Source organism: Chiloscyllium punctatum, chromosome 8, assembly GCF_047496795.1.
Source record: "Chiloscyllium punctatum isolate Juve2018m chromosome 8, sChiPun1.3, whole genome shotgun sequence".
Taxonomy (NCBI): domain Eukaryota; kingdom Metazoa; phylum Chordata; class Chondrichthyes; order Orectolobiformes; family Hemiscylliidae; genus Chiloscyllium; species Chiloscyllium punctatum.
This window is the reverse complement of record NC_092746.1, coordinates 83,006,000-83,019,245: the sequence shown is the minus strand read 5'-3', so window position 1 is coordinate 83,019,245 and position 13,246 is coordinate 83,006,000. Positions and strand designations below refer to the sequence as shown.

Here is a 13,246-nt window from a genome sequence, read left to right as displayed (position 1 = left end):
TTATAAACTGTTCTTTTGTTTTCCCTTTCAAAATAAACAACTTCACATTTTCCCACATTATACTCCATTTGCCAACTTTAACTCATTTAACCTATTAATATCTCAATGTTACCTATATCACTTTCCATCTATTTTTGTGTTGTCTGCAAATTTGGCTACAAATACTTTCACTTCCTTCCTCTAAGTAATTAAATTATATCATAATACAGTTGTGGTCCCAGTACTCATCCCTGTGGAACCCACTAGTCACAGGTTGCAAAACTGAAAAATATCTTTATCCTACTTTATTTGTTGCCCATTAGCCAATTCTCTATCCATGCCAATATGCTGCATCCAACATTGTGAACTCTTGTGACAACTGTTTGCGAGGTACCTTGTTAAATACCTTCTGGAAATCCAAATACAACACATTTACTGATTCCCCTCATCCACTCTGGTTGAGCTTTCCTTGAAAAACTCTAAATTAGTCAGACTGTTTTCCTTTCATGAAGAAATGATGACTCTGCTTAATTAGATTTTGATTACAATACTGGATCTAAACCAGTTTTGTTCTCATCCATTCTGCAATGTATGTTCTAGCAAACCATCACAAAAACAAGTACTCGAAGAGTATTTTTTTTGTCAAATTACTTGGTGCAGTCTATGTGAACATCAATTCTGCTATAGCTTCGCAGTGCCAGGGACCCGGGTTCGATTCCAACCTCAGGTGACTGAGAGTGTGGGGTTTGCACCTCCTTCCTGTGTCTACTTGGGTTTCTGCAGGATGCTCTGGTTTTCTTCCATATCCCAAAGATGTGCATTGGCCATGCTAAATTGCCCATAGTGTCCAGGGATGTACAGGATAGGTGGGTTAGCCATGAGAAATGCAGGGTTACAGGAACAGGTGAGGGGGATCGGTCAGGGTGGGATACTCTTTTGGAGAGTTGGTGTGGACTTGTTGGGCCGAATAACCTGTTTTCACAGTGTAGGAAGTCTATGATTGTTATTACATTGCCTTTGTAATAAGCTCCAATTGTATCTTGCATAATGCTCTGTCCTTTGGCATAATTACTGTTTGGGGTCTTATAAACTACTCCCAATGTTTTATTTCCCTTTGTTATTTCTTATCTCCACCCATACTGATTCTACTGGACGTAGGTTTGCTCGCTGAACTAGAAGGTTCATTTTTTCAGACGTTTCGTCGTCATACTAGGTAACATTCCAGTGAGCCTCCAGCCAAAACACTGCTTTCTATTTATATGTTCAGGTTTCCTTGGGTTAGTGATGCCATTTCCTGTGGTGACATTTCCTATGATGTCACTTGCTGTTTGTTTTCTCAGGGTGTGGTGAATGGGGTATAATTCAATGTGTTTGTTGATACAGTTCCAATTGGAATGCCATGATTCTCGTGCGTGTCTCTGTTTGGCTTGTCCTAGGGTGGATGTGTTGTCCCAGTCGAAATGGTGTCCTTCCTTATCTGTATGTAAGGATACTAGGGTCATGTTGTTTTGTGGCTAGTTGATGTTCATGCATCCTGGTGGCTAGTTTTCTGCCCATTTGTCCAATGTAGTGTTTGTTACCGTTCTGGCATTAGTTTTGCTTGGTGTCTCGATAAGGTCTTTCAAGTTCAATAGCTGCTGTTTTAGTGTATTGGTGGGATTGTGGATACCATGATGCCAAGAGGTCTGAATAGTCTGGCAGTCATTTCCGAGATGTCTTTGATGTAGGGGGAGAAAAATAACAGGAAATGACATCATAAGAAATGATGTCACCACAGGAAGTGACATCGCTGACCCAAGGAACCCCAACCATATAAATAGAAAGCAGGAAACACCAGCAGTGCTTTGTCTGGAGCTCATTGAAGATGTTACCTAGTATGGTGGTGAAATGCCTGAAAATGAACTTTCTAGCTCAGCGAGCAAACCTACATCCAGAACCTCAACCTGAGCTATAAATCTCCTCAACTTGCTAACTGATTCTACTTCCTGACCTTCTGAGCCAAAGTCCTTTTCTCACTGCTGTCCTTATGTCTCCTTTACCTAATTGCCTGTCTTTTGAAATATTATTTACTTTTGTAGTTTCATTTTCAAATCAAGATCCTCTTTTGACAAACATTTAATTGTACTTTTGAGCTAAGCCATTTAGCTCTGTTTATTTTACAAGATCATTATTTTATAACAAAAGCCTTAGACGTTCAGATTGTCATGGAGTTTGTTTTTGTGCTGTGTGGCTCATCAGTCCAACTCCTCCATGCTGACTAGATATCCCAATCTGACCTAGTCCCACTTGCCAACAATTTGGCCCTATCCCTCTCAACTCTTCTTATTTATTAAAAGGCATGTGGATGTGTAAAATGTTGTAATTTTGTCACCTCCACTACATCCTCTGGCAGCATGTTCCATACTCACGCCACCCGCTGCGTGGAAAAAGTTACCCCTCTGATCCTTTTTTCAATCTTTCCCCATCCCCTGAAACCTGTGCCCTGTAGTTCTGGACCATTTTGCCTGATACCCTTACAGAGCAGAAGTTTATCTCCTCACTTTTTAAGGGAAATTACTTGATTTTTGTTTCAGCTGAGTGGGAGAAATTACAACCCAGATGGCCACCTTCTTCAAAGACCGCAATTTCCCCCCAGATGTGATCGACGATGCCCTCCACCGCATCTCCTCTGCCCTTGAGCCCCGTCCCTCCAGTCACCACCAGGACAGAACCCCACTGGTCCTCACCTACCACCACACCAACCTCCATATACATCGTATCATCCGTCGTCATTTCCGCCACCTCCAAACGGACCCCACCACCAGGGATATATTTCCATTCCCTCCCCTCCCCTATCAGCGTTCCAAAAAGACCACTCCCTCCGTGACTCCCTTGTCAGGTCCACACCCCCCACCAACCCAACCTCCACTCCCGGCACCTTCCCCTGCAACTGCAAGAAATGCAAAACTTGCGCCCACACCTCCCCCCTTACTTCCCTCCAAGGCCCCAAGGAATCCTTCCATATCTGCCACAAATTCACCTGCACCTCCACACACATCATGTATTTCATCCGCTGCACCCGATGTGGCCTCCTCTATATTGGGGAGACAGGCCGCCTACTTGCGGAACATTTCAGAGAACACCTCTGGGACACCCTGACCAACCAACCCAACCACCCCGTGGCTCAACACTTCAACTCCCCCTCCCACTCCACCAAGGACATGCAGGTCCTTGGACTCCTCCATCGCCAGACCATAGCAACATGACGGTTGGAGGAAGAACGCCTCATCTTCCGCCTAGGAACCCTCCAACCACAAGGGATGAACTCAGATTTCTCCAGTTTCCTCATTTCCCCTCCCCTCACCTTGTCACAGTCAAATCCCTCGAACTCAGCACCGCCTTCCTAACCTGCAATCTTCTTCCTGACCTCTCCGGCCTATCACCCTCCCCTTGACCTCCTTCCACCTATTGCATTTCCAATGCCCCTCCTCCCTACCTTTTACCTTAGCCTGCTGGACACACTTTCCTCATTCCTGAAGAAGGGCTCATGCCCGAAACGTAGATTCTCCTGCTCCTTGGATGCTGCCTGACCTGCTGCGCTTTTCCAGCAACGCATTTTCAGCTCATAAAGAAAATTAACTAAATATACTGTTTGGGTAATCTAACAAGCTGTGAGAAGACACCTTTGTCTGAGCTGTTTATTAAAAATGTCAGTTTTCCCAACTAAAATCTGATCTGTAGGGAAGTAAAACAAAACTTATTGCGTGTTTAAAATAGTATAGTCTGCTTTGCATATAACCATAAAAAACAATGTACTTTTGAACATTGAATATTTCCCTGTGTCTTGTCATAAATAAATGAGCTTCCCAGCTTTGCCTTGTTGTACCAGATCTATCAGCAGATGGGAGAAATCCATGTTGTGGGATTTGCTAGTTTGCAGCATTTGGCCTGGGTTAAGAGAGTTGTTGAACACTGTTACATCCTCTAATACTGGCCAATATTAACTTATGCTAGTAGTGTGAGAGTTTGAGAGACTACTGTTGTGGTTCAAGCTATATCTTTCTTGGCATGTTGGGTTCATTTGAATTCATTTGTATGTATCTATTTCTATTGTGCAAAGAGCTTGAGTAATTTTTTCCAAATGAAGGATTAAAGTGCAATTGCTTAAGTGTTACTTTTCCTGACTGATAGGTTATTAGAAATAAAGGCTACAAAGAGAGTTGTGATTTAATTCTCCAGACATTAAAAATTATGAATACCATTTTATAAGTCAACTTTTTGTGTTTATTAAGTCATTGATAACAATAGATCTGAAATCTCACTAAATTGTTTTCTCAATGGGTAATTAAAAACAATTTTTAAACAAAAATCAAAAAGCTATATTGAGAAGTAAAATTGTTCTCAGTGTGTGGGTGAGGCAATCTAGATTTATAGCCTGTGCCAACTTGTCATATGAAAGTGGTGATGATAGTGAATGTCTTCATTTGAGTTCTGTAATTCATATTCTGATGGTTTTCTTCGTTCCTGAAGGGAGTGGAGTATCTGATGTTGAACAATACACGTTGTTGTTGTGTCACCATAGTCTTACCAGACTGCTCTCTTATTAGACTGGTGGTGATTAAACTGAGGGCCACCAGACCTCGGGTGAGGGAAGAAGTGGAGAAGGAGAGTCCTTAATGGTAACCTCAAACCGGTGATGGGATTGAACCCACAATGTTGGTATCACACTCCTCTATAAATCAACAAACCAGCCAACTGAGCTAAACTGATTTTGCTGTTGATATGTAAGTCAAGATAGAGTGTGACTTTGAAAGAGATGTTGGTTTTCCAATTATGGTGTTGTACTTGACTTACAGCTCCTCCCCCCCCCCCCAAAAAAAATGTTCTGGCTCTGTAAGACTGAGCAGTTTTGGGCCCTGTCTCTAAGGAAGAATGTGCTGCATTGGAGAGGGCGTGGAGGAGCTTACAATATGAAGAGTGGTTGAGAAATCTGGATCAGTAGTCAATGGAGATTAGAAGAATAAACGGGCATCTGATTGAAATTTACAGGATGCTGAAGGGCCTGGTTAGAGTGGATGTGGAGATGATGGCTCCATTGATAGGAGAGACTTGGATGCAAGGGGACAGCCTGAGGGTGAAGGGATGAAGCTTCTAGAACGGACTTGAGGAATTTCTTTTGCCAGAGGTCATTTACTCTTAAATACAGTCAATGACTTGACCTCTATTAGCCTTGTTTTTAAGATGGAGATAGGGTTTTTAATTAGTAAAGGAATCAAGGATATGGGGAGAAGGCAGGAGAATGGGGTTGTGAAATACATCAGGGGAAAGTGACTGTAGAGTGCGGTACTAGAAAAGCACAGTAGGTCAGGCAGCATCCAAAGAACAGTAGAATCGACATTTTGGGCCTGATAGAACATAGAACAATACAGCACAGAACAGGCCCTTCGGCCCACGATGTGCCGAACTTCTAACCTAGATTAAGCACCCATCCATGTACCTATCCAAATGCCGCTTAAAGGTCGCCAATGATTCTGACTCTACCACTCCCACGGGCAGCGCATTCCATGCCCCCACCACTCTCTCTGGGTAAAGAACCCACCCCTGACATCTCCCCTATACCTTCCACCCTTCACCTTAAATTTATGTCCCCTTGTAACACTCTGTTGTACCCGGGGAAAAAGTTTCTGACTGTCTACTCTATCTATTCCTCTGATCATCTTATAAACCTCTATCAAGTCACCCCTCATCCTTCGCCGTTCCAACGAGAAAAGGCCGAGAACTCTCAACCTATCCTCGTACGACCTACTCTCCATTCCAGGCAACATCCTGGTAAATCTTCCCTGCACCCTCTCCAAAGCTTCCACATCTTTCCTAAAGTGAGGCGACCAGAACTGCACACAGTATTCCAACTGTGGCCTAACCAAAGTCCTGTACAGCTGCAACATCACTTCACGACTCTTGAATTCAATCCCTCTGCTAATGAACGATAATACTCCATAGGCCTTCTTACAAACTCTATCCACCTGAGTGGCAACCTTCAAAGATTTATGTACATAGACCCCAAGATCCCTCTGTTCCTCCACCTGACTAAGAACCCTACCATTAACCCTGTATTCCGCATTCTTATTTGTTCTTCCAAAATGGACAACCTCACACTTGGCAGGGTTGAACTCCATCTGCCACTCCTCAGCCCAGCTCTGCATCATATCTAAGTCCCTCTGCAGCCGACAACAGCCCTCCTCACTGTCCACAACTCCACCTATCTTCGTATCATCTGCAAATTTACTGACCCACCCTTCGACTCCCTCATCTAAGTCATTAATAAAAATTACAAACAGCAGAGGACCCAGAACTGATCCCTGCGGAACTCCACTTGTAACTGGGCTCCAGGCTGAATATTTACCATCTACCACCACTCTCTGCCTTCGACCGGTTAGCCAGTTTTCTATCCAATTGGCCAAATTTCCCTCTATCCCATGCCTCCTGACTTTCTGCATAAGCCTACCATGGGGAACCTTATCAAATGCCTTACTAAAATCCATGTACACTACATCCACTGCTCTACCCTCATCCACATGCTTGGTCACCTCCTCGAAGAATTCAATAAGACTTGTAAGGCAAGACCTACCCTTCACAAATCCGTGCTGGCTGTCCCTAATCAAGCAGTGTCTTTCCAGATACTCGTAAATCCTATCCCTCAGAACCTTTCCATTACTTTGCCTACCACAGAAGTAAGACTAACTGGCCTGTAATTCCCGGGGTTATCCCTATTCCCTTTTTTGAACAGGGGCACAACATTCGCTACTCTCCAGTCCCCTGGTACCACCCCCGTTGCCAGTGAAGACAATTTCCTCTCTTGCTTCCCACATAATCCTAGGATATATCCCGTCAGGCCCGGGGGACTTGTCTATCCTCAAGTTGTTCAAAATGTCCAACACATCTTCCTTCCTAACAGGTATCTCTTCTAGCTTATCAGTCCGTTTCACACTCTCCTCTTCAACAATACGGTCCCTCTCGTTTGTAAATACTGAAGAGAAGTACTTGTTCAAGACCTCTCCTATCTCTTCCGACTCAATACACAGTCTCCCACTACTGTCCTTGATCGGACCTACCCTCGTTCTCATCATTCTCAGGTTTCTCACATACGCATAGAATGCCTTGGGGTTATCCTTGATCCTATCCGCCAAGGATTTTTCATGCCCTCTCTTAGCTCTCCTAATCCCTTTCTTCAGGTCCCTTCTGGCTATCCTGTATCCCTCCACTGCTCTGTCTGAACCTTGTTTCCTCAACCTTATGTAAGCCTCCTTCTTCCTCTTTACTAGACATTCAACCTCCCTCGTCAACCAAGGCTCCCTCACACGACCATTTCTTTCCTGCTTGATCGGTACATACATATCAAGGACACGTCGTATCTGCTCCTTGAAAAAGTTCCACATTTCCACCACATCCTTCCCTGACAGCCTATGCTCCCAACGTATGCTCCTCAAATCCTGTCTTACAGCATCGTAATTTCCCTTCCCCCAATTGTAAAATCTTCCTTGTTGTGCGCACCTATCTCTCTCCATAACCAAGGTGAAAGTCACAGAATTGTGGTCACCATCACCAAAATGTTCACCCACTAACAAGCCCACCACTTGTCCCGGTTCATTACCGAGTACCAAATCCAATATGGCCTCCCCTCTGGTTGGACACTCTACATACTGCGTTAGAAAAGCTTCCTGGACACACTGCACAAACACCGCCCCATCCAATCTACTTGATCTAAAGAGCTTCCAATCAATATTTGGGAAGTTGAAGTCGCCCATGACTACGACCCTGTGGCTTCTGCACCTTTCCAAAATCTGTTTCCCAATCTGTTTCTCCACATCTCTGCTGCTATTGGGGGGCCTATAATAAACACCCAACAAGGTGACTGCACCTTTCCTATTTCTGACTTCAGCCCATACTACCTCCAGAGGCAGATCCCCCTCAAACTTCCTTTCTGCAGCCGTTATACCATTTCTAATTACCAATGCCACCCCCCTCCTTTTTTACCACCCTCCCTAATCTTACTGAAACATCTGTAACCAGGAACCTCCAGTAGCCATTCCTGTCCCTCATCTATCCATGTTTCCGTGATGGCCACAACATCATAGTCCCAGGTACCGATCCACGCCTTAAGTTCACCCACCTTATTTCTGATACTCCTTGCGTTGAAGTATACGCACTTGAGCCCATCTCTGTGTCCGCAAGTAGTCCCTGTCAGTGCTACCTTCTCCACAGCCTCCCTACAGTCTTGGGCATCCTGACACACAGCTAGCTTACTTGCTGGACTACAAGTCCGGATCCCATCCCCCTGCCAAATTAGTTTAAACCCCCCCGAAGAGTGCTAGCAAACCTACCCCCCAGGATATTGGTGCCCTTCTGGTTCAGGTGCAACCCATCCTGTTTATACAGGTCCCACCTTCCCCAGAATGCAGTCCAATTGTCCAAATATTGGAAGCCCTCCCTCCTACACCATCCTTGCAGCCACGTGTTCAACTGCACTCTCTCCCTATTCTTTGCCTCTCTGTCACGTGGCACCGGCAACAACCCAGAGATGACGACTCTGTCTGTCCTAGCTTTTAGCTTCCAGCCTAACTCCTTGAGCTCTTGAATGACCTCCCCACCCCTCTTCCTACCTATGTTGTTGGTGCCAATGTGTACCACGACTTCTGGCTGCACACCCTCCCCCTTAAGGATTCTGAAGACACGGTCCGAGACGTCTCTGACCCTAGCACCCGGGAGGCAACAAACCATCCGAGAGTCTCGCCCCTGTCCACAGAACCTCCTGTCCGTCCCTCTAACTAGAGAGTCCCCAATAACTAGCGCTCTCCTCCTCTCCCCCTTTCCCTTCTGAGTCTCAGAGCCACAGACCCCTTCACTGCAGCTTACACCTGCAAGGCTGTCCCCCCCAACAGTTTCCAAAGCTGTATACTTATTTTTTAGGGGAACGACCACAGGGGAACCCTGCACTGCCTGCTTCTTCCCCTTCCCACCTCTAACTGTTACCCAGCTACCTCTGTTCTCCGGCGTAACTATGTCCCTGTAGCTTCTATCGATCACCGTCTCAGCCTCTCGAATAATCCTCAGCTCATCCAGCTCCAGTTCCAGTTCCCTAACACGTTCGGTGAGGATCAGGATCTGACTGCATTTCCTGCAGACGAAGTCGGCAGGAGTATCGGTGGTCACCCCTACCTCAAACATCCTGCAGGAGGAACATTCCACCGCCTGCGCTGCTATGACTGTACACTTTGTCTCCAAAAACAAGAACACGGAGTCACTTACCTGTGGACTTTAAAGTTAGGTTAGAGGAGGAGGGTGGAAGGGAGGCCCTACGAAAGTAGGACCTGGGGTCTAGAACACACCCACTCAAATACTAATCACTTACCTTCCCGCCCAGCTATGTGCTCCAACCTCACTTCCGCTGCCCGCTAAAGGTAAGTAATTTTGAAACAAACGGTCTTACCTTAGCTGTAGTCTCCCGGGTTCGCTTATTTTCAAAGGGCTTATTTTCAAATCTCCTATGTACCTTGAGCTGCAATGCAAATTGTAATATACCTATGCTCTTGACAGTCATTCCACATGCATTGTATAGTCTCATCTTTGTAGGCTGTAATTTCTGATTCTTCAGCCATCATACCTATAACAGTGACACCCAAACTTGTATCAAACGTAGAAGTAACAGGATGTCCATGAACATAAGTTCTGTGAATTGGAGTCTTTGGGATCGTGAATTGGAGTCTTTGGAATCATAAATTTCTCCTGTAAATACCTTGGCTACTCAACCATATGGATGCACGAATCACCAGTCAGGGAACACTTCTGCGGCCTGGGACATTCGGCCGCGGACCTTTTGGGTAATGGTCTTCCAAGTTGGACTTTGGGACAAGCAGCAACGCAGAGTGGCTGAGCAGAAGCTGATAGCAAAGTTTGGTACCCATGGAAATGGCCTCAACCGGGACATTGGGTTCAGGTCACACTACAGGTGACCCTACTGCATGATACAGGTGCTCTCTCGCCCATGCAGACCCTCCCTCATGCACAAGCTCTCTCTCATATGCACACACACCAACGCATACACCCTCTCTCAATTCACTCACTCTCAACTCTCTCTCTCTCTCTATCACATGCACTCACACCCACACTCACATACACACTGAATCTGTCACTCCTACGTGTGCACATATAAGAGCTTATGGGGTGAATTTATTTTTGCAGAATTACATTTCATTTTGCTTAAAAACTACATTATTCCATGTAAAATTCTGTAAAACTCTACAGAGGGTTTGTCAGTCTGCCATAGCATTGGGACACAGACAGTCTTTACACTATTCTTTAAAAAGCTGAGCTCTCTTGAGAATGTAATTTAAAAGCAGTTTTGCGATTTACATATCAAAGAATAGAAACCAGCATATCCCATTGTAAAAGAAGAAAGTTTTAATCAAACTCTAAGACATCTCCATGACACTGGACTCCTTTAGCTATAAATTCACAATCTTAACATCCACAACCACCTGATGAAGGAGCAGGGCTCCGAAAGAGAGTGCTTCCAAATAAACCTGTTTTCACCGTTCTACCTCTGCATATCTTCTGCTAGTGATCAGTAGTTAACGAGTTTTGAGAAGATTTGTAGCTCAGGTTGAAGTTCTGGAGTTAGGTTTGCTTGCTGAGCTGGAAGGTTTGTTTTCAGATGTTGAGTCACTATACTAAGTAACGTCTTCAGTGAGCCCCTGAATGAAACACTGGTGGTGTAGCCCACTTTCTTTTTATATGTTTGAGTTTCCTGGGGCGGTTGATTGTCATTTCCTGTGGTGACATCATTTCCTATGGTGATGTCATTTTCTGTTCTTTTTCCCAGGCGGTGGTAAATAGGATCAAGTCAGTGTGCTTGTTGATAGAGTTCCAGTTGGAATGCCATGCTTCTAGGAATCCTCGTGCGTGTCCTTGTTTGGCTTATCCTAGGATGGATGTGTTGTCCCCATCGACGTGGTGTTCTTCGTCATCTGTATTTAAAGATACTAGTGAGAATGGGTCATGACTTTGTGATTAGTTGATTTCATGTGTCCTGGTGGCTAGTTTTCTGCTTGTTTGTCCAATGTAATGTTTGTTACAGTTCTTGAAAGGTATTTTGTAAATGACATTTGTTTTGCTTGTTGTCTATATAGGGTGTTTTAAGTTCATTAGCTGCTGTTTCAGTGTGTTGGTGAGTTTGTAACATAGAACAATACAGCGCAGAACAGGCCCTTCAGCCCTTGATGTTGCGCCGACTGTGAACTATACTCAGCTCATCCCACGGTACTGTCCCAAAATCATCCATGTACTTATCTAAGGATTGTTTAAATCTCCTGAATGTGGCTGAGTTGACAACATTGGCAGGGAGGGCATTCCAAGCCCATACCACTCTCTGCATCAAGAACCTGCCTCTGACATCTGTCTTAAAATGTATCACCCCTCCATTTGTAGTTATGCCCCCTTGTACACGCTGACGTCCTCAAACTCCCTTACTTGATAAACTATACCCTGTCCATAGAGTCATAGAGATGTACAGCATGGAAACAGACCATTCGGTCCAACTCATCCACGCTGACCAGATATCCCAACCTAATCTAGTCCCACCTGCCAGCACCCAGTCCATAACCTTCCTATTTGTATATCCATCCAAATGCCTCTTAAATGTTGCACTTCTACCAGCCTCCACCACTTCCTCTGGCAGCTCATTCCATACACTTACCACCCTCTGTGTGGAAAAAGTTGCCCTTTGGGTCTCTTTTATATCTTTTCTCTCACCCTAAACCTATGCCCTCTAGTTCTGGACTCCCTGACCCCAGGAAAAAGACGTTGCCTATTTACCCTATCCATGCTCCTCATAATTTTGTAAACCTCAATAAGGTCACCCCTCAGCCTCCGATGCTCCAGGGAAAACAGCCCCACCCTGTTCAGCCTCTCCCTATAGCTGAAATCCTCCTACCCTGGAAACATCCTTGAAAATCTTTTCCGAAACCCTTTCAAGTTTCACAACATTTTTCTGATAGGAAGGAGACCAGAATTGCATGCAATATTCCAACAGTGGCCTAACCAATGTCCTGTACAGCCACAACATTACCTCCCAACTCCTATACTCAATACTCTGACCAATAAAGGAAAGCATTCCAAATGCCTCCTTCACTATCCTATCTACCTGCGACTCCACTTTCCAGGAGCTATGAACCTGCACTCCAAGGTCTCTTTGTTCAGTAGCAATCCTTAGGACCTTACCATTAAGTGTATAAGTCCTGCTAAGATTTGCTTTCCCAAAATGCAGCACCTCGCATTTATCTGAATTAAACATCATCTGCCATTTCTCAGCCCATTGGCCCATCTGGTCCAGATCCTGTTGTAATCTGTGGTAACCCTCTTCGCTGTCCACTACACCTCCAATTTTGGTGTCATTTGCAAACTTACTAACTGTACCTCTTATGTTCACATCCAAATCATTTATGTAAATGACAAAAAGTAGAGGACCCAGCACCGATCCTTGTGGCACTCCACTGGTCACAGGTCTCCAGTCTGAAAAACAACTCTCCACACCACCACCTGTCTTCTACCTTTGAGCCAGTTCTGTATCCAAATGGCTGGTTCTCCCTGTATTCCATGAGATCTAACCTTGCTAATCAGTATCCCATGGGGAACCCTGTCGAATGCCTTACTGAAATCCATATAGATCACATCTACTGCTCTGCCCTCATCAATCCTGTGTTACTTCATCAAAAAACTCAATCAAGTTTGAGAGACATGATTTCCCACGCACAAAGTAATGTTACTTATCCCTAATCAGTCCTTGCCTTTCCAAATACATGTACATCCTGTCCCTCCGGATTCCCTCCAACAACTTGCCCACCACTGAGGTCAGGCTCAGTGGTCTATAGTTCCCTGCCTTGTCCTTACCACCCTTTTTAAAGAGTGGCACCATGTTAGCCAACCTTTAGTCTTCCGGTACCTCACCTGTGACTATCGATGATACAACTATCTCAGCAAGAGGCCCAGCAATCACTTCTTTCTAGCTTCCCAGAGTTCTCTGGTACGCCTGATTCAGGTCCTGGACATCCAGCACTTTCTCCTCTGCAATATGGACGTTTTGCAAGATGTCACCATCTATTTCCCTACAGTCTATATCTTCCATATCCTTTTCCACAATAAATACTGATGCACAATATTCATTTAGTATCTGCCCCATCTCCACACAAAGGCTGCCTTGCTGATCTTTGAGGGACCCTATTCTCTCCCTAGT

General features: G+C 44.9%; 1 protein-coding gene across 2 annotated transcripts in view; it reads left to right on the top strand.

The window, feature by feature from the left end:
- dnajc1 (DnaJ (Hsp40) homolog, subfamily C, member 1) overlaps window positions 1-13,246 on the top strand; it is a 248,945-nt gene that overhangs the window by 27,346 nt on the left and 208,353 nt on the right. The window lies entirely within an intron of this gene.